Source organism: Cervus canadensis, chromosome 5, assembly GCF_019320065.1.
Source record: "Cervus canadensis isolate Bull #8, Minnesota chromosome 5, ASM1932006v1, whole genome shotgun sequence".
In the NCBI taxonomy this organism is placed as follows: Eukaryota; Metazoa; Chordata; class Mammalia; order Artiodactyla; family Cervidae; genus Cervus; species Cervus canadensis.
In genome coordinates this window covers 85724325-85751766 of record NC_057390.1, presented here as the reverse complement: position 1 = coordinate 85751766, position 27442 = coordinate 85724325, and positions in this window count along the sequence as shown.

Below are 27442 nucleotides of genomic sequence, written 5' to 3'. Positions count from 1 at the left end.
GGCAATGGAGGCCCAGGTGACAGCTTTAAGGGTTCCTCACTCCAGCCTCAGCACACTGTACATGGGTGTACACTACCCCACGTGTTAGCTGTCCCTCTGGCCATCCAGCTGTCTCATGCACACCTTACTTAACCCATCAGGCAGATCAGTGCATTAGTTCCCGAGGGCCGCCGTAACGAAGCTCCACAGACTCAGTGGCTTAAACAGTAGAAACATGTTACCTGCCGTTCTGGAGGCCGGAAGTCCAAGATCAAGGTGGTTCCTTCTCAGTCTGTGATGGGGGGTCTGCTCTAGGCTCTCTCCCTGGCTTGTGAATGACCATCCTCTCCCTGTTTTCACGTCGTCTCCCCTCTCTGTTTGGTTAGTCCAAGTCATGTCTGACTCTGTGATCCCATGGACTGTAGCCCACCAGGCTCCTCTGTCCATGGGATTCTCCAGTTGGGAATACTGGAGTGGGTGGCCATTTCCATCTCGAGAGGATCTTCCCGACTTAGGAATCGAACCTGCATCTCCTGCATTGCAGGCAGATTCTTGACCAACTGAGCTAAGAGGGAAGCCCCCTCTCTGTGTATATGTCTCCAAATTTCCTCTTCCTATAAGGACACCAGTCACATTGGATTAGGGCCCTGTCTCATTTTGACTTATGACATCTGCCAAGATCTTTTCTCCAAATAAAAAGATATCCTAAGGTACTAGGAGTGAGGGCTTCAACATGAAAATTCTGAGGGGACACCATTCAACCCATAAAATATCACAGCAGAATCTCCAAAACTGAAAGGAGTCCATTTTGGCTTTAAATTTTCAAAACCCTAGTCTTGAATTGGAAGGAAGTGTGAGAAGGAAGGGCCTAGGTGAATAGGGGAAAAAATACAAAACTTTAAAGACATGATGGGGAGAAATAGTAAACATTCGCAAAGCTGAAATTTAAGATTCTGGCAGAATATACAGGAGGTTTGTGGAGTCCAGGGAGAGAGAGTTCTGAGAGGTGGCAAGACACCAGCATAAAAATGGTCTTGTCAACAAGTCTTAAGGACCCCCTGGGAATTCACTATACTGCCCCACAACACAGGGGCTGTCAAGAGCATCTCAAAAGAAACATCCCTTGCTCTGTTTCCAACTCTGTGAAATGAAACAGTCAGTCACTAAGGTCTTTAAACTTGATCACCGTGTCCTATGTAGCAAAGCAATTCTATAGATTATTTTTCACAATTAGATTCTTCTTCCATTTTAAAAATTATATCCTAGTGAAAGAAGACTCTTCTTGTAAACTCAAGCTGCTTCTAGCAGGAGGCAATGAATTAGATCAGCAGGTAGAATAGTAATCTATTGAAGGAAGTGTTTAATAAAGCTATTTAAGGACCCTAGGAAAATGCAAAGAGATTGGCAGATGGCAGGATGGAGTATAACACCAAAAATTAAAACAAGAGAGGGAGAGAGCGCAAGAAATAATTATGAATAAAGATCAATAGAGAACACGTTTTCTGTGAGCTTTGACAAAGACTCTCTTTGGACACAACTCTAGCCAGTCTCCGCACTTGTGACATTACTGAAAGAGCAGAATATCTTTACACCAGGGCATTTGTGTGGTGGCTCAGAGTTATTCCTCGTGTGGTCTGTCTGATGATATGGCACAGAAATATCCAAGACAAGTAACCCTCAGAGTCCTTGTCACTGTCATCATTCATGTGTGATGTGATGAGGAGGTGAAATGGCCCATAGATAGCAGCTCAGGGGGCTTGCTGAGCATGAACAGTCTCCATCTAACCTCAGCAGACTCTGCCACCAGACACACAATCCATTCTGGTACTTCCAGCACCTTCCTTTAACCTGAGATTTTCAGCAGACCCATTCCTAGGCAACCAAGCAGGGGAAATAGTCCAGGACCAGATGCTGGAATTCTTAAGTTATTGAAAAATCCAAGTGGCTAGAAAAAAAGGAAAAAGAAAAAAAAAGTTTCTCGATTAGGATGTCACAGATTTACAGAATCCTAGAGCTATAAAGGTGGAGAAGGCAATGGCACCCCACTCCAGTACTCTTGCCTGGAAAATCCTATGGATGGAGGAGCCTGGTAGGCTGCAGTCCATGGGGTCGCTAGGAGTCAGACACGACTGAGCGACTTCACTTTCACTTTTCACTTTCATGTATTGGAGAAGGAAATGGCAACCCACTCCAGTGTTCTTGCCTGGAGAATCCCAGGGACGGCGGAGCCTGGTGGGCTGCTGTCTATGGGGTCACACAGAGTCGGACACGACTGAAGTGACTTAGCAGCAGCAGCAGCAGAGCTATAAAGGACCTCAAGAGCCACCTCCTCCGCTGCCCTCTGACCCCACCCGAGGCTGGAACTCATCACATGTCAGCTCCCCATGGAACCACCTGTTTCAGTGGCTCCTCGGAGGAGGTAGAGCTCTGGTCCCAAGGAAAACAGATGTGTCCAAGGGTTCGTTACTTTCTGATAACGCTCTCCACACTGTCTTGAAACTTCCGGCATTCCAATGGCCCATTGTTTCAGAGAGAAGTTTACCTTCTGGCGCTATGGGGCACCTCAAAATTAAGCTGAACTGATCTGACTCGGGTACAGAATAGCGAGCAATGGGTTTAGTGCAGTGACTGAACACAGAGCCGGGATGAAGGGCAGGGGTGTTCGCAGCTGGAAACTCAAAGGTTCAGCAGTGATCTCTCCAGCTTGGATACCCACGGAGGTGGCTCCCACTATCATACCAAGGCTGCCTCTCCTCCATTTCTCCCCCAAGCGGCCTTCCAAACAGGAATCCAGTCCATCCAGTTGAAATATTTTCGAAGTGGAACCAAATTGGTGTGTTTCAGACCAGAGCTGTGAGATGCATTAATTCCTAACTGCGTGGCGCTGGGATCACGCCAGCAAGCTCACTTTCAGTGGCTTGAACATGGGCCACAGGACCCAACAGTTGATTTAGTTGCTGAATGCTGGATTCTCTCTGTCCTCTCTCCATTTCACTCCGAATTCTTAGGCCCAGCTCCCTCTGTCTTACTGGTAAGAGGTACTGCCCACTGAACTATTTCCCATCTGTATTTCTCTCTCTTTCCTGCTGTATAGTGGCATTTAATGCATTGTCCTGGAGGACTGGAGGCAAACCTCCAACTGGTAAGTGGAGCCACGCATTTATTTTGGTTTCATCTTTTTATTTGTAGTACAGTTCAGGAACGCAACCATCAGATGCCTGAAAACTTTTCTCAACATTTTTGCCCTACATTTGTCAATGTCTTCTGGGTCTGGTTGTCAAACCTGACCTTCCGAAGGACTGCACTCTTGAGCACAGAGCCCATGACCTCACCGGTCACAGAGTGTCATTTATGGGGGTCTCTGATGTCTCAGACAGTAAAGAATCCACCTGCAATACGGGAGAACTGGGTTCAATTCCCGGGTTGGGAAGATCCCCCGGAGGAGAGCGTGGCAACCCACTCCAGCATTCTTGCCTGGAGAATGCTCCTGGACCAAGGAGCCTGGTGGGTTACAGTCTTCCTTGGGGTCGCAAAGAGTTGGGCACGACTGAGCGACTAATCACAACGCAGGGCACACGGAACTGCACAGGAACCGTCTCATCGGCCGCCCTGAACGTCTGCTTTTCTCTTTTGAGAACTGAGCCCTGCTCCCCTCCCTCCACACTGGGAAATTCAAAGGGACAAAGAGTAAAGCTTTTCAGATTAAACCCTGCACAGGAGAGGGCGCCCCTGGGAATAGCCTTTCTCTTCTTGTCCTGTCTCCCTTAGAACTTTCCCCTTGCTTAACAATTCCATCTGAAGGCTTTAGAGCAGCTCTTCCAGAGGAAAAGAATAATACCACTCACTCATTCAACAAACATTTGTAAACGCTTCTGAGTTCTCTGATTTCCATCTGTAAATTTTTTTGTTGAAGTTTGCCTTCTTTAATGAGTTTGTCTTGATCTAACACTAGCTCACCTTGCCCTCTTTGTACCCCCAAACAAGCACTGCATCACTCTGCAGGATGAAAGATGTTATCTGTGGTCATGGCTTGGCATGTACCACGTGACAAATGTAGGGATCTCACTCTGCTTATCTCACCACTAGGCCCTCTACACAATTGAGCCTGATGACGTATAATGATAAATTTGCAATCAAATGCAAAAATTAACACTGGAATACACAAATATTAAATGAAATAATAGTTTTTTTTCCCCCTTTTTTGTCATATCTGTAGCAATATCCTGCCAAACAAGGCAAGATATTCCCTAAAACTTCCACTCTCACAAACAATGGTACAGTTTAGCATCAGCCCTACTTTCTTCTCTGGCCACAAACTCAAGTTATGCACCATATTAACTGCAAACAGCAGGGTCTTAATCATTCTTAGTTGCCAAATAGCCTAGCAAATTACATATTGCATTGGCTCTGGGTACTGCATGAGGAAATAAATGCCTGTGTTTATGTGGAAAATATGACCATATAACATAATTGGGGGTATTTAATTTTTTTCATGAATATATAATCTCCACAATGAGGATGATGGTTACTGCTTGAGAATTCTTCAGAAAAAAAAATAAATAATGGATTCACCAAAATGGTTAGAAACCGACCAGCGATTAGTGACAATTGCTTTTATTAACACAAAAACAGAACAAAATAATCAAGGTATTCACTTGTTTTCATTCATCTAGCTCCCATATGGTATTTCCATTAAATCAGCCTCAAGTTACTTACCGTTCCGTTCTGCATTGTTGGGGGAGCCACACTCTCAGGCAGGGCCAGCCCAGTGATGAAGCATATGGGAGATTCGCTCCTCTTCTCTGAGCAGATGGAGACCACGCATGTCATAGAAATAATGTGTTTTGTCTCTGGGGGGAGGATGCTGGCTGCTTTGTACTTAGATGGCATTGCATGCCAAGCCTTCTGCTCAGGTTAGAGCTTGTGCAAGTGGGGTTTCCATTGACTTTGCTTCTTCTAAAAAGGGTTTCGAGATCCAGAAACACAGAAATACTTGCTCAGCAGGGTTCCAAAAGTCTGAAGTCCATAAATGACCTCTAGATTCTTCCAAAGAGTGCAGTCTGTTCACATTGCCAGCCAATCTCATCTCACAACTTCCATGGAAGAGTATGTGGGCAGCAAAGGGGCCTCAGATGGAAGTGGAAACAAAGATGTGAAGAAGTGGAACTCACCTGTCTTAGTCTGCCCCAGCTGCTGGGGGAAAAAAACACCAAAGGCTGGGAAGCTAATGGACAATTAACATTTATTTCTCACAATTCTGGAGGCTGGAAGTACAAAAATCAAGGTATCAGCAGGGTGGTCTCTTTTGAGGCCTCTCTGCTTGGTTTGTAGCTGGTTTTCTTCCCCACGAGTCCTCACGTTATCCTTCCTCTGTACATTAGTCTCCAAATTCCTCCTTTTCACAAGGACACCAGTGAAATAGAACGAGGGCCCACTCTCGTGACCTGATTTTAACCTGATTACTTCTTTATAGGAAGTGAAAACATGAAAGTGTTAGTTGCTCAGTCGTGTCCGACTCTGTGAACCCATGGACTGTAGCTCACGAGGCTCCTCGGTCCATGGAATTCTCCAGGCAAGAATACTGGAGTGAGTAGCCATTCCCTCCTCCTGGAAATCTTCCCAAGCCAGGGATTGAACCCAGGTCTTCTGCATTGTGAGAAGATTCTTTACTCACTTTCTCTAACTATAGTCACATTCTGAACTTCTGGGGTTTAGGACCCCAACAGACAAATTTGAAGGGATCAAGTTTAACCTATAACAATAAACTCTTCTTCTTAAATAAGCTGTTACATAAATATTCTGTGAGTGGATTAAAGAATTAATGTATTAAATATAAACAATGAGTGAAAGTCACTCAGTCGTGTCCAACTCTTTGCAACCCCGTGGACTGTACAGTCCTTGGAATTCTCCAGGCCAGAGTACTGGAGTGGGTAGTCAATCCCTTCTCCAGGGGATCTTCCCAACCTAAGGGTCAAACCCAGGTCTCCAGCATTGCAGACAGATTCTTTACCAGCTGAGCCTTGAGGGAAGCCTTGCGAAATGAAATGACCATAATTTGGTATCCTTGCTTTGGATGTAAGAATGCTACTCTGCCCACAGGCACCATGCTGATTCTTCATAGTTCAAAACCCCAATAGATTCCAGGCTTTGTTAGCACCTCAGATGCCTTAGTTTACATTGGGCATAACACGGCATGTCCAGCGTTCCTGAGTATCTATGACTGGAGAAAACGAAAGTTTGCTTGATTTAGGATGTGGCTGTTTTGGTGTTTCCAGGAGCCTTCTTGTCGTCTTCTGCCCTTGACTTGATCAAACCTCCCAGAGAAGCTGCAGAGCAATGAGGCAGAGGTGAGGTCCAGACCTGGTTCACATCTTAGAAAAACTACAGAATAGTTTTACTGTGGATCCATGGCTTATGCTGTGCGAGATGAAGGTTTCTCATCTGTTCGGTGAGCTCCTTAGGCCAATTACAAGAGTGAACCTATAAAATTCCTAGGACAGAGCCATGTTTAACGAGAACTAATTCCTAGCCCCATGCCTCAGTAAATGGAATAATAGCCACTACTTTTCATCGTGTCTGCTAGTGGCCAGGGGCTTTGTATGCATTATCTTACATAAGCATTGTAACCATCCAACAAGATATTATTATGGTAAATTCAGCCATAACATATAACAGTGCTTTTTTACAGATGGAGTTAGAGTCTGAACCCTGGTTTACAAGTGTCATGGGATTTCCAGACAGATTTCCCTAATCTTGAACAGATTATTTTGTTTGTTTGCAAAATTTCTTTTTTTTTCCCTCCTACATTATGTCTTTATAATGATCAGTCAAGTCTTTAGATGGTAAGAATTTAGTGAAAAGTGACAGTCGCTCAGTCTTGTCTGATTCTTTGCAATCCCATGGACTGTAGCCAGTCAGGCTCCTCTGTCCCTGGAATCCCCAGGCAGAATGGGTTGCCATCCCCTTCTCCAGAGGATCTTCCCCACCCAAACCCAAGTATCCTCTCCTGCAATGCAGCAGATTCTTTACCATCTGAGCCGCAAGGGAAGCCCACAGATTTAAAGCGTTGCTATCTATTACAAGAGATTATGCGGGCAAATTATACTGCCAGGCATTATAGGATAAGTACCCTTTCGATGCCCTTTCAACGCACACACACTTGCACACACGCACACACACACATACACACACGCACGAGAGTGCTTAGGTGAGCTTATAGTACAGAGAGTTGATTTCTGTACGTGCTCAGGACAGCTACTTTGAGGGAAAAATTTCAGCAGATTTCCTGGACAATCCTTATATAGCAGGAATTTGGGACTGGTGGTGAGGATAGAAGTAGGTTTCAAAGGAAGACATGATGAAGACAGCAATGTAACTATTTAAATCCACCTCATGGTCTGCAGATAAAAGTAGGTTTGGGTCAATTTGTGAGACCTTTGGGTGCAAAACAGCAGCATAATTTCTAAGTCTGATACTTTCTTTCAGGGGCTCCGATAGGTACTCTCATCAATATGTCCACCTTTTAGCTCCCTTGTCACACCCCATCACTGTCACGACACTTAGTAGGATACAGTGCTTTCACAAGTTAATAGATGAACAGGCCCTTTCGTTTGAGACATCCAGAACTTCTACTCAACAGCTATCTATATTTAACTTCATGGCCCAGAAAGTGAGGAAGCTTCTGAAGTTACAATTTTGTAACTAAAACACAGGTCTTGATCAGCTATACCATGCTGGGACTTGTTCTAGCTTTTATATGTAGGTGTATGCACGCGTGGTCGTGGGTGACTCCTTTGCGATTCCATGGACTATAGCCCACCAGGCTCCTCTGTCCCTGGAATTTTCCAAGCAAGAATACTGGAGTGGGTTGCTGTTTTCTCCTCCAGGGGATCTTACTGACCCAAGGATCAAACCTGTATCTCTTGCCTTTCCTACAATGACAGGTGGATTCTTTACCACAGTGCCATAGTGTGTCTTATTTTAATCCTTTCAACAAACCCAGAAATAAATTTTATTGTTTCTTATTAGATTGTAAAATCTGCTTAGAGATGTTATGCAATGATATAAAAGCTTGACAAAATTGCCCACAAATTCTCAACTTTCTTCAAGCGGGACATGTGTTGGAAGCGTAACATAAGCATATAAAAATATCCCTGTGCCAGACTTCCACCTCTCACCTGAGCACTTAGAGTTTTGGCAGTATGCTAGAAGAATGTGAAAAGAGAATGAATATTCTATTTTTGAAATATACCAAAACTGGGGGACCAAGGACTTTCCAAAATATATCCATGTACCTTGGGACTGTGTTCATAAAACTAAATTCTGAACAAAGTCTTCCTGCTTCTGATAAGATGAAAGACGGTCGGGTCCTGAGTACTGCATCCTGGTTTAACTGGTCCTGTGAATACAACATGAGTATCATCAGTGGTGTCAGGACAGATGGAAAACGAGGCCATTAAGAAGCTTCCTCATTACTCCTTGTCAGCACTGAGGTCCATTAGCAAAATTAATATATTGACTCTTTCTCTTGAGATAAATCCCAAGAAAATGATCCATGCAAAATCAGGTTTTAGAATATCTAATATCTATGATATATCTGGCAGTTTTGGAGTATTTGGTGTCCAGGAATTCCCGAGTCTCTGTAACCTTGACTACCAGGTCCTGATTTGCTTGCATTATGCCTAGCTCTCCTAGTCAGAGAGCTCCCCAGTAAGCAGGGTGGAGTCTGTTCACAGGAGAGTACTTTACAGACGCCTAACTGCCACCAAAGCCTCATCCATCACTTTAATCAACTTTCCAAGGGAGGGGAAGGGTTCCCCTCAATCCTCTTTATCTTTGGCTTGGAAACATAATGGGTAATCAAGTGTGGATCAGTGTTAGGCCCATGTTAATCCCTCATAATCCCCAGGTGAATACTTTATGTTTATTAATAGTCACACTAAAACCACGAGCATTGTTTTTTTCTTAATGATGTATATGTTTGCAAAAGGAAAGGCTAGTGAAAACAAAAAAGTTTAAACACAAAGTTTAGGTCAAATAAACAGAGGAGATCATGAGAAAACCCAAGATACTGACATACAAACATTCTGAAAAATGTAACCTTAATCTTATAAGAATGTGAAGGAGTAAGAAGAGAGTGAGTCCTTACTGAGCACCTGTGATGGGCCAGACACCTTGTATGTGAGGCTTTATTTCATGTTACCATGTTGTGGGTACATCTTAGTATCTGAATGTTAAGGTAAAGAGGCTCAGACTGAGTGCTATGCAATTGCTGTGTCACAGCTGAGAACAGGCGCAGTGCTTCGTTCAGCCTGTGGTCTCTCTATTGTGTCTTGCTGCTTTTTCAGGGAATGATAGATGATAGTTTTATTTCCTAGTTATGATAGAAGCTTTTGCTATAATTTCTTCTCCTTGTCCCACCTTCTCAAACCCTCTGTCCTGCCTCAAATGAATCATATCTATATTCCTATGAAATTATGAATGGATGCTTTTGAACTGTGGTGTTGGAGAAGACTCTTGAGAGTCCCTTGGACTGCAAGAAGATCCAACCAGTTCATCCTAAAGGAGATCAGTCCTGGGTGTACATTGAAAGGACTGATGCTGAAGCTGAAACTCCAGTACTTTGGCCACCTGATTCGAAGAACTGACTCATTGGAAAAGACCTTGATGCTGGGAAAGATTGAAGGCAGGAGGAGAAGGGGATGACAGAGGATGAGATGGTTGGATGGCATCACTGACTCAATGAACCTGAGTTTGAGCAAGCTCTGGGAACTGGTGATGGACAGGGAAGCCTGGCATGCTGTGGTCCATGGGGTCACAAAGAGGTGGACATGACTGAGGGACTGAGCTGAACTGACTGATGTCTATTAGAATTCCCAGGTCTCCTATTAATATCTAAACCCAATAATGTCACTCAACGTTTTAGGAAACTAGGCTGAAGAAACCATACACAAAATATGGTTCCTGAAAACTCTGAACATCTCTTTTGATGGAGCCCTGGGAGAAAAATCTCTGGTACCCAAAATGGACTCCTTTGAAAAATTCAGGACTGGGTGCTCTGGGAGATAAACCACCAGCAGCATCAGTGTCTCAGGGTTGGTTATGCCACCTTCCCTTCTGGCCTGCGATGACTGGGGCCACTCTTGAGGCAGATCCTAGAGGTTTATATTCTCATTGTTTGCATTGAATGTGAAAGTAACAGCCAAATTTAGGAAATTGAAAGTCCATGGTTGGAAGTCAGGGGAAAAAAAAAAAAAGTCCAGCTAATAGGAATGAGAAGAATTGGAAAAGAAGAAACGGAGGAGCAGCAATAGCAGGGAATAACATGAGTGAAGCAAGTGGCTGGCATAAACTGAAGACCCCCGACCACCCTGCGATGTCGGCTGGAGCTCCAGTGCCTGGCTCCTAGGAGTTCCTCAGTAAAGAGCTGATCAAGAGTGGTTCAGACAGTGAGGCAGTGAAGCCGGGAAACTAAGAAAGCTGATGTTGCAAAAACCAAATTAGTGAAACAGAAAAGTGCTTTGGGACCAGGTCTCCATCCCATGTAGGGAACATTGACTCCTGCTCCCTGGGAACCTGGGTCCAGGCTGCAAGGAGCTCTCTGAGCCTCAGGTGTCGGCCAGGTCTGCATTTCCTTTGCAAATGAAATTCTTGTGCTATTTTCAGTATCATCAATTATACCAGCACCTCAGCATCTGACAACTGGGGCCAGGTCTACACTATCACAGGGAAATCTTGTTTCCCGTCATCTCACACTTCTCATGCTCTCCCCAGTTAAGAGACTGTCGGTGCTTTGGCTGTGAACTCCTCTGAGCAACGGCCCCCTGCCTCGAACGCTATCACCCGGCATCGTAGGGATAACTCCTCCACCCTCTGAAACCTCTGGGTCTCCATGGAGCTCCGCGTGCTTGTCCTTGGCATTGAAAGGCCTCTTTTCATACAATTTAAGTTTGACTATGTAGTTGGCCCCTACCATTGAGGACCACGTTTCATGGGGCTAAAAAAAATAAACTGACAAAGGGAAGAGTCACATATTTCCTTGCTGGCAGTGAAACTTGCAGAACTAAGAGAAGAAAAAAGGAAAATGACCCATTGTCTTGCCAACCAAGAAAAAATTGCCAGTTTCTAAGCAACATTTGTTATCATTTAATTAATAAACATTTCTCATTGAATGTACAATCCTTTCCTAGTTATTCTTCATAACAACACCCTGATGTAAGTCACCATGATGATCTGCACGCTACAAGCGAGGAAGTTAATTTCTTCCCTGCCTCTTCCTGACACAAACAGACAAAGGGGCTTCCTCTCAGGCTGACTGTGCCCTTCACAGATGCGGCTGAGCACTCATCCCAGTGACTGGGCATGGCATCTTAGCCAGGCGGCAAGGATTCAAAGACAAAAGCAGACCAAGGCCATCCTGACAATGTGTCCATCACCGCTTTCTAGGGAAGGCCAGTGTGTACACACAAGGAGAAGAATGTGACCTATGCACAATCTAGAAAGGCTTCCTGAGACAAAGACTTGTCACGGGCACATTGTGAGTTGTCTCTGTTTTGAAATGTGTCCTTCGTTTCCAACTCCTGTAAGTCAATGGAACAAAGAGAAAGGCCCCCTAAGTCTGCAAGGAAGATCCTGTAGGCGTGAATATTTTCCCAGTATAGGTACATTTCTTGTTTACTGCCAGAGGAAGATTCTAGTGCAACAGGACTCAACTGATTCTGCATTTGGGATTTTTTTTAGTAGTTAGCCTTTGGTAGTCACTATTTTGATGTAGCTTTGAATGCATATCACAATGTAACACATTGGGGTGTTTAAGTATGCGTTAGCACATTTTAAATATACACATATGCCCAACATAAAAAGCTGTGAGAAAGTCATGTAACAAAAAAAAAAAAAATGGAATAAGATAAACAGAAAAAGAGTCTTTGCAGATGTACAAAAAAGGTTTTCTGTATCAACTTCTTTCGGCAGATAAAAGCAATTTGCTTCTAATAGAGCAACTCCCTCCCTTTTTATTTATTCTTGAGTCTAAGTTGATGATATGCTTACCAGACTTGATTCTCTGCTTAAATCATGCTGATGTCTGGGCCAGAACTGTAAAGGTGGACACAGGGACTTAACAAAAACTGTAAAACCAATACCTTATGGTTCGATAACCAAAGATGAACTCGAAAACAGAAACAGACCACAGAGGTGAAATACAAGAAGGTGTTTTTGACATTAAAAATGGTTCTTTCTCCTTTTATTCTATTTCCCTGGTTTGTCTTGGTGATTTGTGGCCTTTCTTTCCAGCCAAGAGGATTTACTATTTATAGAAGGAGACCAATTTAATGTTCATAAAACGTTCTGAATAGACTTGTACAGACAATGAGCTGTGGTAAGAAGAGTATATATCATTGCAAAGGCAGTAACCAGCTTATTTCCTCCAATCTTTGCAAGGACTTGAACTAGCTGTGAAAGGCCTTCATCTTCCATGAGATTTCACCTCTCAGTCCAGGGAGGTGTGGTGAGATTTCCCTGTTTGTCACATATGACAGTGCTACTGATTATGAGGATTGGAAGTCAAATCCAGATCACATTTCAGACCCGGATCCAAGCTTGGTATTCAGCTATCAAATTGAGCCTGCACAGTTTGGCTTTACTTCCAATTCTACCACTGATTTCTTTAAAGAAAACCATTGATCAGGATTATTTTATATTCATAATTCTATGCTGAGCCGCAGTACAAAAAGTGGAACAATATAAATGTACTAGGGGGAATTATCCTACTGCTGCCAAGATTCAGGGCTTCCTAAGTGGCTCAGAGGTAAATAATTTGCCTGTAATGCAGGAGATCTGGGTTCAATCTCTGGGTCAGGAAGATCCCCTGGAGGAGGGCATGGCAAGACCCTCCAGTATTCTTGCCTGGAGAATCCCATGGACAAAGAAGATTGGTGGGCTACAGTCCATGATGTCACAAAGAGTCCAGCATGACCTAACAACAATGGGCATAAACTGAATTTTAACAGAATAAAATTAGAGAACCAGAGCAGAGAAAAGAGCTTCAGATACTGTTACTTGTCCACCAAAATTTGTTTCCCCCTTCTTCCTGTACACATTGTTGCATTTCACTTTCCAATCTGCTCTGTAGATATATATAGGCATGATTAAATCTCCAATAAAATTTAGGCATATGATTTATATCTTATGACCCTTGTGACTTACAACAACAAGAGAAACATATCTCTTTCATGTTCTTCTACTTTTATCAACTGAATGCAACCCAGATGTGGGGAACCTGGATATAGGGGCAATCCAGGCTCAATTAGACAAGCAAGAGTATTGCCACTGTGGATGGTGGAAAGGTGACATGGACCAGAAGCAGGTGATTTCCTGGGAACATGAAATACAACCCAGTCTCCCAGCCTAAGGCATCACCTTACTACTATGTTACAGAAAAGTAAATCCATCTATTCTTAAAGTCACTGTATCTTTGAGGCATTTTGTTATAACAAAATGTTATATATAAAAATTCTAATGTATAGGCAGTAATTTTTTTAAAAATCAATAATTTACTGTGATCTAGTAGAATTTATTTCAGTAATACAAGATTCAACCAATCAATGTAGGTAATCTATCATCTTAACAGAATATAAAAGAGAAAAGTATGATTGTATTGACATCAAAATAATGATTGACAAATCCATGCCCTCTTATGGTAAATTTCTCAAGAAACAGGAACAGGAGAGAAAATTCTTCAAATTGATAAAGGACAAGAGCAAAGAACCTATGAAGAGTCATATCTTTAATGTTGAAGACTAGACACATTCTTCCAAAAATCAGGAACAAGGCAAGGATGCCTGCTATAAACAGTTTTACTCAGTGTTAGACTGGGAGACCTAGTAACAATAATAAAGCAAGAACAAAGGCAAGCATACTTTTTCAGTATTTCAGCAGAAGACATGATTGTGAACAAAGAAGGGCTCTCTTCTGGGTCACAGGCTTCTCCCTGTGTTCTCACAAGGGCAAATGGTAAGTGGGTTCTGCGGGTCTCTTTTAGAAGAGTGTTGATCCCATTCCTGAGGGCTCCACCCACATGACATAATCAATTCCCAAAGGCCCCACCTTCTAACAGGTTGCATTGGGGATTAAGATAGTAACATAGGAATTTGGGAGAGACACAAATGTTCAGACCAGAGCAATAGCTACTCTTGTTCTCTGCCTGGGGCTCTGACACTGAATTCAACCATGAACTTTGGAATCAAATGCATATGAGTTTGCATTTGCTCTGCAGCCTAACTAGCTTCATGGTTCTGAGTTACTTACCCCTACACTGGTTTCCTGCAACATCACTTCTAAGATGGAATAAAAAATGCTCCCCTCCAAGTGTTTTTGAAGAATCTGAGATATTTCATACAAACAGGTGCTGTTCTTTGTTCTTTAGTTGCTAAGTCATGTCTGACTCTTTGCCACCTCATGAACTGTAGCCCTTTAGGCTCCTCTGTCCATGGGATTCTCCAGGCAAGAATACTGGGTGGGTTGCCATTTCCTTCTCCAAAGGGATCTTCCCAACCCAGGGATCGCACCTACGTCTTCTGCACTGCAGGCAGATTCTTCACCTTCTGAGCCACCAGGGAAGCCCTAATAAATATAAATAGCAAACTCTCCTGAAGCTGTCTGCCTGCCTGAGATCTCCACATGAGCTCACCTCTTTTCTTCTCTTTGCCCTGCTACACTCACCTGCTGAAAAGACCACAAAGCTTTTTGATCCCTGGCATCACTAAGGGTGAATTTCCTTCCCCAGCTGCCCTCTCTTTCAGATGGACTGAACTCCTGACCATTTTCCATTTGCCCATGTCACAAAGGAATGACATCTTTCTCTGGAACTGTCACAGGTTTCGTAAGACTGCCATTTTTATTTGCTTGGCTTTTGTTCTCCTTTCTCCAAACTTCTCTGCATCTGTATCGGAGACTGCCACCCTACCTGTAGGCACACTCACCCACTTCTCTGTGGCTCCCTGAGCTGGTGGAGATGTGGTTTCCAAAGTGCTAGGGCACATTTCCTTCATTGGAAGACTTGCTTATGGTAAGTGATTTTTTTAAAATTTTTTGACAATCATGCACCATTTTGGCACATAAGAATATTCTAGATCTCATTACGGACACTGACTGAATTTCTCACCCTTTGAATACCTGATTGAATATCTTTGCCCTTTGATGTGTAATTTTTAGTTCTTCCCTTAAAAGCAGAATACATTCCCCCTCCCATTTGATTTGGGGCTTTGGTCTCATGCCTCACTTTGATCAATAGAATAAGAAGGAAGTGACAGTGTGTCTGTTCAAAGCTGAGACTTTGAGAAGCCTTGAGTGTTCCTGCTCGCCCTCTCACACTTCTGTCATCCCTGTGGGAAGACAGACACCTGAGCTGCTCTGCTCATCTCAGACGGATGGTTAAAAATAATTGGAGAGAGGGCCTTCCTGGCGGTCCAGTGATTTACTCTGCACTTTTAATGCAGGGGCAACGGTTCCATCCCTGGTTAGGAAACAAGATCCCACATGCCACCAGGCATGGCAAAAAAAAAAAAAAAAAAGAATGCACAAATGCAAAACCGAATAATGAATCCTTAAAACAACAACAACAACAACAATGGGAAAAGTCCTGCCTCAGCAGAGTCACCTGTTGTGTCCTCTCTGGAGAGTCAGCCTCCCGCCAGCCCACCCAATCATGACTGATACTGATAAGACTGCTACATGATGTGGTTTGACCCCACTTCCTGTTAATTATAGGTGGTTTGTGCATGCTTACTAAGTAAAGCTTCAGTCATGTCTGACTCTTTGCAACCCTATGGATCGTAGCCTGCCAGGCTTCTCTGTCCATGGGATTCTCCAGGTAAGAATACTGGAGTGGGTTGTCATGCCCTCCGCCAGGGCATCTTTCCAACCTAGGGATTGAACCCACATCTCATGTCTCCTGCATTGGTCAGAGTGTTCTTTACCACAGGGGCCACCTGGGAAGCCCCATCAGTGGTTTATTTTATAGCAAAAGGTAACTGATATGAAGTATGGTGCAGATTCAGCATAACCTGCCAGCTCTTCAGGATTTTGTACACTTTGCATTATTACTGTTGACACTAATTTGGAAGAGAAATAAAAATTTTGCAAATATGATTGGATTTGGTAGACCAGTGGGAAAACAAATCTGATTCCAATGGAGCTTTTTGATGGAAAGGATTTTTCCTAAATAGCCAAGTCTTTCTGTCTTGTCTTCTCCCTTTCCCCCCCACTCATGTCCCCCATCACACTTTGTTTCAGGAACACACTGAATGGACGTCACCTGAGGACACATCTTCAGAACAGAATGAGTTCTTGAGGGCCCTCCTTAGAATACAGATGTTTTCTGAAACGCCCACCTGATTGAAGAGCCAAGAGGAGAAATGGACTCATCTGATATTCGCTGCCTTTCTCTATATAACGTGTCTGTGATTGTGGAACAATGAGGAAAATTGCTAAATCTTCTATTTTATTCAGCACACAATTTTTTGAGGTTACAGTGATCACCCAGGTTTCAGTATTTTACAGGAACTTGCAATAGAATACATTCAAAGTGAATTCTGAATGACCGAAAGCTACTTGTTCAGAAGAACTTAATTTATGATAAGACTCACCACTTCAAAGTCAATCCTGTGTCTTTTATTATCCAGAGGCTACAGAATGAATCATTTTCTGTGGATTGCAGTTAAGTTCACATACTGCATACTTACAGAGTTAAACTTACTAAGATCCCGGATCTGAAACAATTACCACTAGAACCACGTTTTGTGTCTCTCTGTGGTAGTGTTATGCTCATGAGACTGGGCTGTTCTTTAGTTTTACATTTATGTGCCCAAATTTCTAGGCGCTTTCCTGTTTATCAAAATTTAACCCTGATATACATCTTTCCTTACCTGTTTACCACACACCTTTCCACTTTCACATGCTCTATTTATTTTGCAGCTGATTCCAACATTTCTGACACACGGCGCTGGACCAAACCTGCCATTGCCATGTGAATCATGGCATGCATATTGCATGCTTCTGGAGAACATAAGGGAAGCCCCCAAGGGTCACCCCACACCCCTCTCTGCTCTCTCGCCAAAGCCGGCTCTCTCCCGGCTGCAGATCAGAGCAGGTAGAGGAGAGATGAGCAGAGTGACCTGGGAAGACTTGAAGGGAGTCGTTATCATTTTCACCTTCTACACCTGGATAAAATGAGCCTAGACCAGATTATGTACTTTTCCTGGAGTTACAATGCTAGTTTTTGCTAGAACCATTTGTGAAACCCAACGGGTTTTAACTAAATATCCATATCCTTTCCCTCTTACTGCACTGGGGAAAAGGCCAAAAATAATCTTTGAAATTAATACACATTTGATGCTTAAATATTTTCTATTTTTAGTCCAACTATGCACCCAATACATATTTTTAATCCAATGGTGCAAAAGATGATTTTTTTTTTTAACTGTATATGTAAAAAAATGCATTTCAGATCTCATTTTTCATCATTTCACTCACAGTGCATTTGCCTTTCTTTGTATGGCTGTCTCTGAACAAGGGAAGAAAAGGATACTGCTGTCCCTTAACACCTTCTAAAGAAGACTAATAAAATTAAGAAGTCATTTAGAGCATAGGGCAGGGTACTTTTAACTGGGGCACTAAAGAAGACTATTGTAAAGAGAAGGCACCAGTGTTTATAAATGTCAACGTCGAGGAGCAGTGATTTAAGTAGCATGAGCCACATCTCACTCGCACAACTTGCACACCTCTGCGTGCCCGCAGTCCTGTGACTCTACACGGAGCACGAAACCCCACAGAGATGGTGGGCATTTTAAATTCACTCATTTGTCTTATTTGTTTGGCTGCACCAGGTCTCAGTTGCAGTATTCAGGACCGTTTAATTGCAGCATGTGGGATCCAGTTCCCAGACCAGGGATCGAACCCAGGCCCCCTGCATCGGGGGTGCAGAGTCCCAGTCACCAGACTACCAGGTGGGGTGTTTAAAAGCAGAGCTGAACTCACTGCTTTGGTGAACCTTGAAATGCCTCTTGTTCAGTCAAGATGATAAAATTAAGGAGGCAGCAAGACTCTACACCTTGTGTGTCTAAAACTCCTCTCTGAGGTGAGGTGGCCAGGTGTGGGCTCACTGACGGATTGCTAAAATGCAAGCTTACAGGTTCACAGAGACGAAGAGGGATGCTTGAGGAAGTAATTAATGCCAAGCACTGAGAAACACAGCCTTAAATCCAGACTCCGCAAGTATATGCTGTGGACATCAGATAAGTCAGTGGACCTTGCAGATCATCTGTGTCCTCCCCTAGGAGAGAACTCTGTTATCCAGATGTTTGTCTCACAAGACTGCACCTGTGAGGACTCAACAGATGGCAGATGCCATCCAGCGACTGCTGTCCCTATTTCGCCTTCCACACGCTCATGTTCCCGGGCATGTTTTAGAAAGGGATGCGTGTGTGCATGCCCAGTTGCTCATTGTATCTGACTCTTTTCGACCCCATGGACTGTAGCCCATCAGGCTCCTCTGTCCATGCAGTTCTCCAGGCAAGAATACTGGAGTGGGTTGTCATGCCCTCCTCCGGGCAATCTTCCTGACCCAGGGATCGAACTCATATTTCCTGCCATCTCCTGCATTGGCAGGAGGACTTTTTTTTTTTAACCACTAGCACCACCTGGAAATGGACTTCCCTGGTGGCTCAGATGGTAAAGCGTCTGTCTACAATGCGGGAGACCCAAGTTCGACCCCTGGGTTGAGAAGACCCTCTGGAGAAGGATATGACAACCCACTCCAGTACTCTTGCCTGGAAAATCCCATGGACAGAGGAGCATGGTAGGCTACAGTCCATGGGGTCGCAAAGAGTCAGACACGACTGAGTGACTTCACTTTCCTTCTTTCTTTTCACCACCTGGAAAGCCTCCTGAAAGGGGTGAGGGGTGCTTATAATAATCTAAAAGACGTGATACTAGTATTTTATGACTCTACTATATCATAAAAGGAAGGAAAAAATATTGTCAGCTTCACTGGTATGGTTACAGTTGTTCAAAAATGAACCGAGGCATATGAAAAAAATTTAAGAATTTGAGAAAAGATCAATCTGAACCAATTCCTGTCTAGCACATAGAAATGAGCTGCGAGGAGCAGTATAAAATGAGAGACTTTCACAGGCAGAAGGGAGCAGGGACAAGGAGGTTGTGTTGGTCAGAAAAGAAGGTTGGTTACTGCAAAGCCCTTTCCTTAGGGAATGCGTTATCATCCAATCACTAAGTCATGTGTGACTCTTTATGACCCCATGAACTTCAGCATGCCAGGCTCCTCCATCCTCCACTATTTCATGGAGTTTGTTCAGATTCATGTCCATTGAGCCGGTGATGCCATCCAACCAGCCTTAGGGGCTGGCAGGGGTCTATCAGGCAGGTGACCTCGCTAGCACTGCCCAGGTGATACTTGATGGGCTGGTTTGAGAGTCCATTTCTGCAATTAAACCTCAGTTTGGGCTTCCAGGATAGCTCAGTTGGTAAAGAATCTGCCTGCAATGCAGAAAACCCAGGTTTGATTCCTGGGTCGGGAAGATCCACTGGAGAAGGGATAGGCTACCCTCTCCAGTATTCTTGGGTTTCCCTTGTGACTCATCTGGTAAAGAATCCATCTGCAATGCGGGAGACCTGGGTTAGATCCCTGGGTTGGGAAGACCCCCTGGAGAAGGGAAAGGCTACCCAGTCCAGTATTCTGGCCTAGAGAATTCCATGGTCTGTATAGTCTATGGGGTTGCAAATGGTTGGACACGACTGAACAACTTTCACTTTCACTTTGGTGATGTGAGACTTTGCAAAAGAAACTCCATTTTGGGTCTTGTTTTGTTTTAACCAAATGATTAGATTCTTTCCGAGAAAGAAAAATATAAAATTGATTGGAATACACACATACACACACCAAGCACAAATACACAGTGATGACATGAGTTTTCATGGCTTCTTGGACAAGGGTCATCTCCAGTTGATGATCTATTGGCTACCAAAGGCCAGTTCTGAACTTTCTTTAAAAATGACAGCTTTTATCTTCAACGTCTTCTAATGAACACTCGCGTTCCTCATGTTTGAGAGGCTGGGGTGTGTTTGTTATGGTGACATACCCAGATGGAGCAGTAATTGCTTTCAGATGAATAAAGGAAACCACGCAAGAAAGCTGGTGGCTAATAAGTGACTCCAGCTACAGGTTCTGAACCCGTCATAAGCGACCCACCCCTGCATATGTGTGACCTGAGCCAAGACCCAGCTCACTGTCCTTCCGAGCCAGGATCACCAGATATACTACACACTGGCCCATCCTCGAGAAGAACCTGCCAGGAGACAAAACCACACCAACATCATCCTCCATGAAGGAGATCTCTGCTAAAACTGTCACCATTTGTTGTCTCTGTCTCGGGAATTCCTCTCTAAATGATTTCAAGCTCTTAGGAATCATGAAAGACAATAAGAAAATTCAAGTAAGTTCTACAACTCCCTCAAACCCCACGGATATCCTGTGACAAGCCACCACATTCATTCCAGTATTTTCATATCAAAACAAAAGAAATGTGTTATTGGGGGGTGGGAGGGACTTTATATCCATAACCTTTTCTTTCCCAGATGTACAAAATTCAGCATTGTAGAATTTTTTTGCTAAAAAATGGAAATTTATTTGGAGATCAAGAGAAAAAAAAAATCAACCCAAGCTACTTTGAAAGGGAGGATTTGGCCAGGATACAGGTTGTTTTTCCCTTTTCAAGGGCTGCTTTCTCGGTTTTTATAGTGTAATGAGCAAAAAGGATTTTAAAGATCATCTAAATAACAACACACCACATTGAACACCCCCCCCCCCATTCTCAACAGACAGCATTTTATTTTTTTTACACAAGTCCTTATTGTCCATCAAATGCTACCATGAAAGCAGTCTGAGTAACAGCAGTTTTAGAGACCACATTTTCACAAGTCACACCACTTCATGATTACATAGCAAAGACATTCACGATGCCAACCAATCTGTCAGCATTTAAATGAGGCATTTTGGGAAAAAAAAAAAAAGTCAGGCACAGTGTAAATGTGACTAATGCTGCAGTATTTTAAGCCATACTCTGATAGAAATGCAATGTACCTGTGTCCCCCATCAGTCATATGCTGTTTCTTTTGGTGAAGCAAGATTAATTCCTCAGTATTACCTGTCCCAATGACCTTAATTTGACATAAACCTGCCAAATTGAGCTCCTTCTTTTCTCCTTTTTAAACACCTGTATCCAGGCCTGACTGTGAAGCAATCTGACTTCCAGAACCATGTTTTGAAAATAAGCGACATACTACTCAGAAAAGAATTTAGGAACCAGACAGATCTGGGTGTCAATATTCGCTATCATATAGTAAATATATGACTTAAGGCAACTCACTGAATCTCTTAACAGCCTCAATTACTTCTTCTGTAAAATGGAAATAGTCATATCAATTTCCAAGTTGGATGTGTCTAAATTATATTATCCTCTTAAAATGTCCACATACAGTAACTACCTTCTTCATTTTGGCTAGTCGCTTTTACACTTATCATCACTTTCCATATTTTTAATGTATTTATTTTAGTGTGTTACCAAATTATATGGTAGCTGCATCAAATCCATATGGAAAAGGGGAGACTATGTAAGTAGATGGAGATGAAATGCCCACAGAGTCTTAATTCCTACTTTGGTAAAGAGATCTGATAACTCAGTGTTGTGTGTTTCCCAGCCAGATTTGCATTTTCACTTATCATTCAGCCCAAGGGCTAAAGTTCTTACAGCGAAACCTCAGGCACAATCAGAAAACACAAGATCCCGACGGACATGCGGGAGAAGGGGTAAAGCGAGGGGAGAGTCCAGCCCCCTCCCATGTCCCTGAAACCAGACCATATGGGCAGGCGCTGGCTCCATCCTCGAGTCAGGTCAGCCCTGCCAATATGAGACATTGAAACCACTGAGATTTCATCTGCCCGGTTGAATCAAAATTGAAAGGATCAGTTCAAACCAGATGGACCGAGAAACCACAATAATTGCCGAGGAGGATCTCTGTTTGAATTTAAAGAGCCCAGTGCCTGCAGGGTGTGAGGGACAGAGCAATCCCCGTTACTACCCTCAGGCTTGCCAGTCACCACCAGGACCTGAACTCCGCCTTGGAAGGGCCAGCCAGCCTGCTGCCTCACGAGGCTGGATTCACAGCTTCCAGGGCTGGACTTACGGAGAGTTTAAGAGCTGGCACAGAAACAGAGAAATAGGAGATGGAATCCAGGGGGCAGCTGGGTCAACTGCTTTTTCAGGGGCACATAAGGTTCAATACTGAAGAGATTAAATCCAGATACCACGTTCATTGGCCAGAGATGGGAGAGGCGTCATTGAGTCAGGATCCTGACAGAGACTCAGAGCGGGAACACCAGCAAGCAACAGGTATGTTCAGGATGCCATAGGCGGTTGCTACAATGCCCTCGGTGTCCATGGGTCTCCCTGCGGGGCTATGAGTGCTGAGCTGATGTCAGAGTCTAAGAAACCATAAGCTCCTTCTGCGTGGTCTCCTTTTCTGAGTGCAGAAAATGTGGCCCCGGAATAGGGACCTGAAACCTGGAAATAAAGGCACACAGAAATAACTAAGAATCACTGATCAGTGAGGAAGGGTCACCATGGAATCCCTTGGACAGAACTAAAGCATCGTGTCTGAGGGCAAGGAACCAGCTTGGAATCTTCTATGGATCCAGTGTGTGTGTGTGTGTCCCCAAATTCACAAGTCCTAACCCCTAGTGTGATGGTATTAGGAGTCAGGGCCTTTGGGAGGTAAATAAGGTTAGATTAGTTAATAAAGGAGCCTCATGATGGGTTAGTGTCCTTGTAAGAGGAAGAGAGAATAATCTGTCTCTCTCTGCACACATTGAGGATGCTGCGTGAAGACGCAGAGGAAGAAGGCTGTGGACCAGCAGGAAGAGTGACCAGAACTCAGCCCTGCTGACCCTTCTCTCGTGGACTGACAGCTCCATATCTATGACACAGAACGTCTGTTGTTTATGCCACCCAGTCTGGGGTATTTTGTTACAGCGCCTGCAGCTGACTGAGATTGGATCGTGGGCGAAGAACCAGCAGAAAAAGAGCAGTTCGGTGGCTGGGCCGGGGGGCGGGGGGGAGCGCGGGCGGGAGGCCTGGGACTGAATCCACCCATCTAGGGAGAAGGACGTGGTCCCTGTAGCTTCCCTGGGGGCAGGGGAGGCCTGAATGTAGAAAATACAATGTTGGATGTAGAAGCTATTTCGAGGAGTCACTACAAAGCCATGTGTTTACAGCATCAGGGCAGGCAAAGAGGCTCTGCTGCTTCTACCTGGGATGGGCTTGTTCAGCGAGGGTGAGACACCCCCAGTTCAAAGAGATCCGTGTGGACTGAATTAAAGCTTCTAAACAGAGAGCTGTGTGAGGCCAGCCCAGGAGGTTGGCTTCATCTGGGGAGGAAGTGGAGCCTCACCCCGCTGGGCAAGGATGGAGTGGAAAGAGAGGCCCTGCAGTGATGTGAAGGGAGGCGCCCGTCCCAGTTAGCCCACAGAGGCCAGCGCGGGGACAAGGACACCATCCCAGGAGATACACAGGGGCTCTGGGGGCAGGGACAGAGGACAGCAGACAGGCAGTCACGACAGCCCCACGTGAATGACCACCAGGAGCCTCGGAGCTGAGAAGAATGGGCTGAGGACCTGGAGCGGGTGGCAAGAACTCAATGAGGGGGCGAACGAGGACATGCGGGTCAAAGGGAGAATTAAAGGTGACTTCAATCTGGGAATAATCTTCCCTGTATACAGATGTCCATTCAGAGATGGAATCTCCAACAATGGTTTCAGGAAAATAAGTACATTGATTAGGATCAAAAGGAATGTGCTTGATTGAAAATGGAGATCATATGCTTCATTTATTCATTCGTTCTTTGCCATATGTGGAGACCCCACAATTTCACAAGCCTGTGGTCATCATCTTATTTTAAATGTATAAAAAAAAAATCAGGACTTCCCTGGTTGTACAGTGGATAAGAATTCGCCTGCCAGTGCAGAGGACATGAGTTCAATCCCTGGTCCAGGAAGATCCCACATGCTGCAGAGCAACTAATGCCATGTGCCTCAGCTACTGCAGCCCGAATGCCTAGAGCCTGTGTTCCACAGGAGAAGCCATCACAACGAGAAACCCGTGCACTGCAGTGGAGTGCTCCTAGCTCCCACTTGCCACAACCAGAGAAAGCCCAAGCATACCAACAAAGACCCAGCGCGACCAAAAATGAAAGCAAATAAATAAATAAAAATTTTAAAAAATAGATCAAAAATGTGATGCTCCAAGCTCGAGACACATGTTCAAACACTCGCAGGTACCTAGGAACTGGCCTGGTGCAAAGTCTGGCACTTAACAGTCCTGTGATAAGCACATGGAATTTAGATTCTTTTATTTTAGGCTGCTGAAAACTTACCACTAAATGAACGTTTTTCATAAATTGCAAAACTGTAGTTCTCTAAATTCCGTACCTTTTGTAAATATCAAAACAGATATATTGTTTCAAAATATCAGTAGATTTAGTGGAAAAGCCAGTATATAAATATATTTGTAGTTGGTGACTGTAAACTGTTTCTAAGTTATGCAAAACCATTCAGCTTTTGTTTCAGATCTTTTACATATTTTGTTATTCTAATAAATTTATAAATCATCTATTTGTTGCCAGAAACTTTTCTTTATATCAGTCTTACTAAAGCAAGCTTTTGGTAAAACTTATTTAATTCAAATATCTGGGTATTTCTGTAATTACCCTCTGTAATATAGCCTACTAATAGTATATTTAGTGGATTTTTAAAATGAAATACCATAGAAATCACTATGTAGTGATAGAAGGCACTAAGTGATAACAGATAATGAAATACATTTGATGTAAATCATGTTATCCAAATCAAGTATCTGGTTTCATATATTAAACCACATACCCATAATCATAAATTTAAGAGTGATAAATTTTATTACCTGATTTTAGAGATATCAGCTAAAACTTATCATTGCTCATTTGGCTACATTTTCCTCTATTAAATCATTCTCATACCATTTACTATTTAGAGTATGTAACATTTCAAAAGTGGTGTTGTATTATTCTGGTTTTTGACAAGAGTGGGTTTTCTGCTACCTTTGCTGAATCAAAGATGATAGAATGGTATGAATGTACAAAATGTAGGTCATGTGATTTCATTCTCATCTCATATATATGTATAGACACACACACACACACATATATATATGATAGTGTGCTCAAGACTCTCTTAAATCTTTGAGGAGAGAACTTTGATGCTCAAATCCTCTCCTGAGCCCATGTTACTGGCTCTTCCACCACTTGCATTATGTTGACCCTCCCTCTCCCCTTTAGTGAAGTGCTTGCTGACCAATTATATATTTCTAACATACAGGTCCCATTATCAATATCAGGTGAACCTGATAGGATATCTATCAAGAGCAGCTAACCAGTAGGTAACCAAGAGACTGGACACAAAATATGATAAAGTAGGAAACTAAAATAACAACAATTTGCACTAAGTCGAAGATGTAATATGAAGCCAAATCTTTGAGACAGAGGCTTCAACATCCAGTGACTTTGGGCCAAGAAGTGGAGGCAAACCTAGTGAGGCAAACTGCTCAAGACTGATGCCAGGACAACCTGAGGACACCTGAGGCTGCAGCAGCTACTGCAAATGATGCGTGTCTATCTTCCCCGGGCCAACCCAGTGGACAGTAACTGTAACTTGCCTGCTTCCACTTGGTTTCTTTTCACTAAGGTGTCGGGGCACGTATGTCATTTCCTGTTTGGAAAAAAATAAAGTCATCACTTTGGCCATTTCAGCAGCTTTAAGCGACCTCATACAATTTCATCTGATGACAGAGAGAGGAACTTCCTTGTGAAGGAGACACGCCTTTCTCTAAGCACCTCTGTCAGTTTCTCTTTACCATCGGCCAGAACCAGGTCCCGTGGACACCCTCCACTGTGTCTAACAAAAGGAAGAATCTATCTTTGAACCTCTGTTCCAAGAGGAATTTCTATCAGCAGGAAAGAAAACCAAAGGAAGGGATGCTGGTCAGAAACCCAGTCTCCCCCACACCCCAGCGAATGGCCTTGTGGTGGGACAGGAATGAATTAGAAGTCCCCCGTAGGAGCGGCAGCAAATGGACAGGGATGGAAAATCAGAAACCACAGCTCAGAGAAAGAGAGGGCGGGGCGGGGCCTTGTTCTCTCCTGAGAACTCAGCATCACATATCCTCTGCTTCCTTCCCACTTGGTCTCTAAGAGCTGGCAGAGAGATTGCACGTTTACTTGACTACCTTCTTGTGTCAAGAGGATGTCATTTGTGTATTTCTCTATAATGTAGTTGATCTTCTTGGCCAGCCCCCACCCTGAAAAGTACATGAGCAAACCACAAAGCTTAGGCCAATCCTGCTTTAAATCACATCTGCGTTACTGACATAGTTTGATGTAGGTTGTCAATTTCGGCGAAGTTTCTGTCTGCAAGCCCACCCTCCTCTCCCAAGCTCTTCTTCAGGAGTGTCTCAGGGGCCCGCACAATGCTGTTCTGTCTCTGTTGTCACCGATCCCCTGACATGATGCTTCTAATCTTGGCTTACCCTCTGCAGACCTTGATTCTCACCCCATCTCCCCTTTATCTCAGGGGATCAGAAAATGTACTCACCCTGTTTGGCCGGGGTGCCAATTTGAGACCTCCAGGAGCGCTAATAGAGATGGGATGACGTCAGCAGGAGACTGATTGAGGGATCTTTCTGTGAAGGGTCAAGGAGAAGTGAACTGGCCAGGACAGCCTTCTGCCCTGGTGCAGGGGTCACACCTGCGCAAGGAGAGTGAGAAGAAAAATGTGAGTAGGAAGGGCCTCGGCACACTGACCTCTGAGGAAATCTCAACAACAGCCAGGCGAGTCCCCAGAGGTAACTGGCTATTGGAGGCCGCTGCGTCAGCAGGAAGCTGTCAGTGCTAGTGCCCCCACTGTGCTCAGTCAAGGGCCAGGAACAAGTAGAAGGCTGGCTCAGCACTCATGGGCAGTGAGTACAGGTCCTCATTCACTTCTGCTGCCTGTAGTAGGTTTTCTCAAGATCCAAACGCCCGACATCCACAGTGACCACATGATCCATATCAGAGTTGAAAAGTGAAAGTGAAAGCTGCTCAGTCGGGTCCGACTCTTTGTGACGCCATGGATAGTCCATGGAATTCTCCAGGCCAGAATACTGGAGTGAATAGCCTTCCCCCTCTCCAGGGGATCTTCCCAACCCAGGGATCGAACCCAGGTCTCCCACATTGCGGGCAGATTCTTTACCAGCTGAGCCATAAGGGAAGCCCAAGAATACTGGAGTGGGTAGCCTATCCCTTCTCCAGCAGATCTTCCCAACCCAGG